General features: G+C 41.9%; 1 protein-coding gene across 4 annotated transcripts in view; it reads left to right on the top strand.

Annotated features, from left to right (window-relative positions):
* Positions 1-5428: 5428 nt before the first annotated feature.
* The window catches only part of PIK3CA (phosphatidylinositol-4,5-bisphosphate 3-kinase catalytic subunit alpha), an 88902-nt gene continuing 88330 nt past the window's right edge, over positions 5429-6000 (top strand). For all 4 annotated transcript variants that reach the window (XM_006054301.4, XM_044944501.2, XM_044944502.2 and 1 more), the window contains exon 1: positions 5429-5917. The gene's annotated coding sequence lies outside the window, so the exon portion shown is untranslated. The remainder of the gene's footprint in view (positions 5918-6000) is intronic.

Genomic DNA, 6000 nt, shown 5'->3' with positions numbered 1-6000 from the left:
AACCAGTTAATCCTAAAGAAAATCAGTCCTGAATATTCTTTGGAGGGACTGATGCTGAAGCTGAAACTCCAATACTATGGCCACCTGATGTGAAGAACTGACTCATTTGAAAAGACCCTGGTGCTGGGAAGGACTGCAGGCAGGACGAGAAGGGGACAACAGAGGACGCAATGGTTGGATGGCATCACCGACTCAATGGACATTACTTTGAGTAAACTCTGGGAGTTGGTGATGGACAGGTAGGCCTGGCGTGCTGCAGTCCATGGGGTCGGAAAGAGTCGGATACAACTGAGCGACTGAACTGACTGAAAAGTGAATAATACCAGAAGGAAACATGGGTTTTCAGGAATGAAAGAAGAGAAATGGAAATGGATGGGTAAGTCAAAAAGGTTATTTTTTTTTCCACACAGGCTCTCTAAAATATGTACAGAAATGTCTTAGAGATATTGTAGGTTCAGTTCTAAACCACCTCAATAAAGCAAATATCACAATAAAGCAAGTCAAATCAATTTTTTGGTTTCCCACTGCATATTAAAGTTCTGTTTACATGAAATATTATAGTTTATTAAATGTGCAATAGCATATCAAAAATGTACTAATGCATAGCTTAATTTTAAAATACTTTATTACTAAAATATGCTAACCATCATCTAAGCCTTCCATGAGAGCAGTAACAACAAAGATCACAGAACACAGATCGCAATATACTAATATTGAAAAAATTTGAAATATGAGAATTACCAAAATGCGACACAGAGACATGGAGTAAGCAAATGCTATTGTAAAAATGGCACCAATATACTTGTTAACTCATGGTTATCACAAACCTTCTATTTGTAAAAAAAAAAAAAAAAGGATATATTTGCAAAGTACAATAAAATGAAACATGATAAAATACAGTATGCCTGGCTAACTGTTGAAAGCAAAACTTATAAAATTATCTAATGGGGTTTCCACATATATAAATTTATACATATACCAATTATACCTTAAAGATCAGCGAGTGAGGCAAAGAGGGACCTCTGTGACTGCAAGGAGTCTTTCCACATTTTACTTGAAGTGATGTAATACACTCAGTGGACTGTGAAAGCTTATGTATATATATTGTAAGCCACAGAGCAACTATTAAAAAAAATACAAAGAGATATTTGTATCCAAAAAGGCAATATACCAACTAATTAAAATGTACTATTAAAAATATTCAAATAATCCATAAAAAGGTAGGAAAGTAGGAATAGAAAAATATAGAGAACAAACAGAAAATAAACAATAAAATAGTAGGCCTAAATACAATCTTATCAACAATTATATTAATATTAAATGTAAATAGTCTAAATACAGAAATTACAGAGATTATCAGACTGGATTAAAAAGAGAGTTTTATGTGTTGTCTACAAATAATTCATTTTAAATATAACAATATAGATAAATAAAAGATAGGAAATACATATATCATGCAAATGCTAACCAAAGAAGGTGGAGTGACTACATTAATATTAGAAAAAATAGATTTCAGATCAAGGATATTACAAGGGATTAAGATAGCACATAATGATAAAGAGTCAATTCATCAAAAACACATAAGTCTAAATGTATATACAGCTAACAAGAGAGCTTTAAGATATGTAAAGCAAAAATACACAGAAGCGAAAGGAGAGATAGACAAAGCCACAATTATAGCTGGAGACATCAATGCTCTTCTCTCAGAAACTGATAGAACTACTGCAGAAATCCAGTAAGGATATAGAAGACCTAACATTATCAACTAACTTGCCATGATTGACATAGAACATTGCACCCAATAACACACATAAAATGTTCTGTTATAGGGGTACAAACTTGTGTGCAGATCAAGAAACAACAGTTAGAGCCAGATATGAAATAACCGACTGGTACAAAATTGGGAAAGGAGTTTGTCAAGACTGTATATTGTCACCCTCCTCATTTAACTTAGATGTAGAGTACATCATGTGAAATGCCAGGCTGGATGAATCACAAGCAGGAATCGAGATTGCCAGGAGAAATATCAGCAACCTCAGATATGCAGATGACACCACCATAATGGCAGAAAGAGAAGAACTAAAGAGCCTCTTGATGAAACTGAAAAAGGAAAGCAAAAAAGCTGGCTTAAAAACATAACCAAGATCATGGCATCTGGTCCCATCACTTCATGGCAAATAGATGGGGAAAAATGGAAACAGTGGCAGATTTTATTTTCTTGGGCTCTAATATCACTGTGGATGGTGCCTGCAGCCATGAAATTAAAAGATACTTGCTTCTTGGATGAAAAGCTATGACAAACCTAGACATCATATTAAAAGACAGAGCTATCACTTTGCCAATAAAGTCCATATAGTCAAAACTATGGTTTTTCCAGTAGTCATGTACAGATATGAGAGTTGTAGCATAAAGAAGGTTGAGGGCTGAAGAACTGATGCTTTTGAACTGCAGTGCTGGAGAAGACTCTCAGGAATCCCTTGGACAGCAAGGAGATCAAACCCTTAATATTCATTGGAAGGACAGATGCTGAAGCTGAAGCTCCAATACTTTGGCAACCTGATGCAAAGAACTGCCTCATTGGAAAAGACCCTGATGCTGGGAAAGATTGAGGGCAGGAGGAGAAGGGGGTGATGGAGGATGAGACCGCTGGATAGTATCACTGACTCAATGGACATGAATTTGAGCAAATTCCCAGAGACAGTTAAAGACGGAAGCCTGACGTGCTGCAGTCCAAGGAGTTTCAAGAGTCAGACACGACTTAGCGAGTAAGCAACAAAAGGACATTTACCAGGATACGCAAGCAAAATAAATCTTAACAAATAGAAAAGAACTGAAATCTTAAAAGTATGTTTTCTGATCATAACCAAACTAGTAAGTGCTACATGGTAGTTCATTTTTGTTTTCCTTTGGTGTATTTTTATTGTTTGACTTGTCAATTTTATAAATCCAGAGTATATTGCTTCATAATCAAGTTGACTCTTGTTTCCAAATGACTTCAAAGCTTAGCTGTAATTTCAGTGTTTGTTACGAGTATGTTTCAGTGCACAATACACATTTGAGTATCAGTTATCTTTATTTTCAATGGAAAAAAACCAAAAGGCAAGTAACTATTATTAAATACCTCCAATGTGTTAGAATGGAACAACAGTGTCACCTTGGACATTCTACCTCTTTACTTTAGAAAACAGCTCTTTAATTCTAAAGTATTCCATTTTTTTGTCTTACAGTCTGAGAATCACAATTTCAATTATTCCTGTAAAACATTCTTCTTTCAGTCTCAAGACCTTAAGCAACACATTTCATCATATAGAGGCCTAACATAAACACTGAAGAACAGTGCAGACACCTTCAGAAGCAAGATAAAGCAGACAACATATCAATGATCACCATATAAACCAAATACAGCAATTGTGACTTCAGCAGTAAACGTTAATCCTGTACCATTGCGTAATCACACAAGTACCAGGTATAACATTTTCTGTTGTGACCTGCATGCGTTCTAAGTTGCTTTAGTTGTGTCCGACTCTTTGCGACGCCATGGACTGCAATCCACCAGGCTCCTTTGTCCATGTGATTCTTCAGGCAAGAATACTGGACTGGATTGCCATGCCTTCCTCCAGGGGATTTCCCCAACCCAGGGATGGAACCTGAGTCTCAAGTCTTCTGCACTGGCAAGCAGGTTCTTTACCGCCAGCGCCACCTGGGAAGCATGACACATGTTGTGACACGTAATTTCTTAAAGGCAGATTGAAAAGCGGAAGAAAGTGAAAGTCACTCAGTCCTGTCGGACTCTTTGTGACCCCATGCACTATACAGTCTGTGGAATTCTCTGGGCCAGAATACTGGAGAGGGTAGCCTTTCCAGTCTCCAGGGGATCTTCCCAACCCAGGGATCGAACCCAGGTTTTCCACATTGCAAGTAGATTCTTTACCAGCTGAGCAACAGGGAAGCCCAAGAATACTGGAGTGGGTAGCCTATCCCTTCTCCAGTGGATTTTTCTGACCAAGGAATCTAACCAGTGTCTCCTGCATTGCAGGTGGATTCTTTACCAACTGAGGTATCAGGGAAGCCCAAAAGGCAGGTTATCACATAACAAAAATCATATAACGCATGTACCATCTTTCTATTAAAATAAATTTTAGAAAAAAACATGTATTTACCGCAATTTTTCCCCACTAAGGACCACCTATTAAAATCTCACTAAACTCTGGGCCTGGGAACACAAATTTGGGAAATGCTGCCTTAATGTTTCCTTTGACTAGTAATTCAATATCATTGCTTTTTGTTTGTTTAAATTCCTTTCTCTTCAGTAACACAGTGTTCTGAAAGTGCTGAAAAACACTGGTTCAAGAAAAATATTTAGAAACTTAGACCCCTGAAATATGAGATGAAAACCAGAGCTTAAGAAAAGACAGAAAGCACAGGAAATACAGAAACAGTCAAACGAAACTATGACCACATAAAGGAATGGTTCTTTTTTAGGATTGGTAAGCATGTGTGGTGTTTGAACAAAACTGGTTATCGGTCAGCTTTCTGCACTGAATGACAAGCTGGACCGTAACATCTCCAGGGCGGGTCACTTTCAAGTCCTCTACTTAAAATGCAAGAGAGGGCCCGAGTTTGAGGACTTGAATTGCAGATTTCTGCTAATCACTGTTTCTACGTCTTTTTAATACAATGAAAGGCCGCTAGGGGGAGAAACACGCCTAAAACCTGACCCTTATCAGTAGTGATCTCAAAACGTAACAGATTCTATAACTCTCCAGCAAAAAGAAGCTTCTATGGCACGCAGTATCAAACCACCACCCTGCATCGAATCTGGAACCAAAATGGTTTTTTTAAAGTCTCCGTGGGCACTACGCGAGAAAAGCACGTGTTCTGAATGGTCAGAATGGAATCCTACAAGCTGATTCAGATATGAAAAAAGGACATTGCAAAAGGTCTCCCTGAGTGAGTCAAAGTATTGCAGAGGGCTATGGCAGCGCATTCCTCTTTCGGGATGGGCTACAACTTAACCTTACGTTGGCAAAGGGACGCGAAGCAACGTTTTGTAAAAGGCCTTCTTTCTAGTATCGATATCCATTTCTGGTTAGCCACTGACAGAGGCGGTTAGCCACTACGTCCCCTTCCCTCGCCCCTAGACGAGAGTAAGTCTCATTTCCTCTATAGGAGTAAAAGTGAATGGATCCGCTTGCTCCCGATACGCATCCCTGCTGTTCGTACACCTATGCCTCCACAAGATGGCAAAACAGCCTCGCCACTGCAAAAGACGACAGCGTTAAATACCAGCGCGGCACGAAAATGAGCCACAAAGCCACTCAAACTTCGGGCACAAAACCAAAGCGCAGGCGCACTAGCACACTGTTACCCGATTTGCCCACTTCCCCCTCCTGGTCTCCGCAGTTTCACTTCCCCTCGTTTGGTCCTCTGCTTCCGGGGCACAGTAGGCTCGGCCCCTCCTCAGCTCTTACCCTCCTCTACCCGAGGAGGGGGGAGTCGAGGGGGTGGGGAAGAGTTCGTTGTTTGTTTACACGATGTGAGCGGAAAAAGAGACCAATAAAGTTTATTCTGGAAACAAAAGGAAAAAAAAACAGGGGTGACAGAGAAAGGAGACGGGGGCGGGGGCGTGTGGCGGGGGCTAGCTAGGAGAGGCAGCGAGAAGGAGAAAGCGGCAGTTCCGGTGCCGCCGCTGCGGCCGCTGAGGTCTCGGGCTGCTGCCGCCGCGGCCGCTGGGGCTGGGGCCGCCGGCGAGGCAGGGCTCGGGCCCGGCCGGGCAGCTCCGGAGCGGCGGGGGAGAGGGGCCGGGAGGCGGGGGCTGTGCCGCCCGCTCTCCTCTCCCTCGGCGCTGCCGCCGCCGCCGCCCGCGGGGCTGGGACCCGATGCGGTTAGAGCCGCGGAGCTTCGAGGAGCCCCGAGCGTGAGTAGAACGCGGACAGGCCGGGAGCGGGCGCGGTCGGGATGGGGCCGGGTGGGTGCCGGGGACTCTCGGGCGCGCCCGCC

Source organism: Bubalus bubalis, chromosome 1 (assembly GCF_019923935.1).
Source record: "Bubalus bubalis isolate 160015118507 breed Murrah chromosome 1, NDDB_SH_1, whole genome shotgun sequence".
NCBI classification, from domain to species: domain Eukaryota; kingdom Metazoa; phylum Chordata; class Mammalia; order Artiodactyla; family Bovidae; genus Bubalus; species Bubalus bubalis.
Note: the sequence above shows the minus strand (reverse complement) of the source record. Positions and strands in the feature narration are given on the sequence as shown.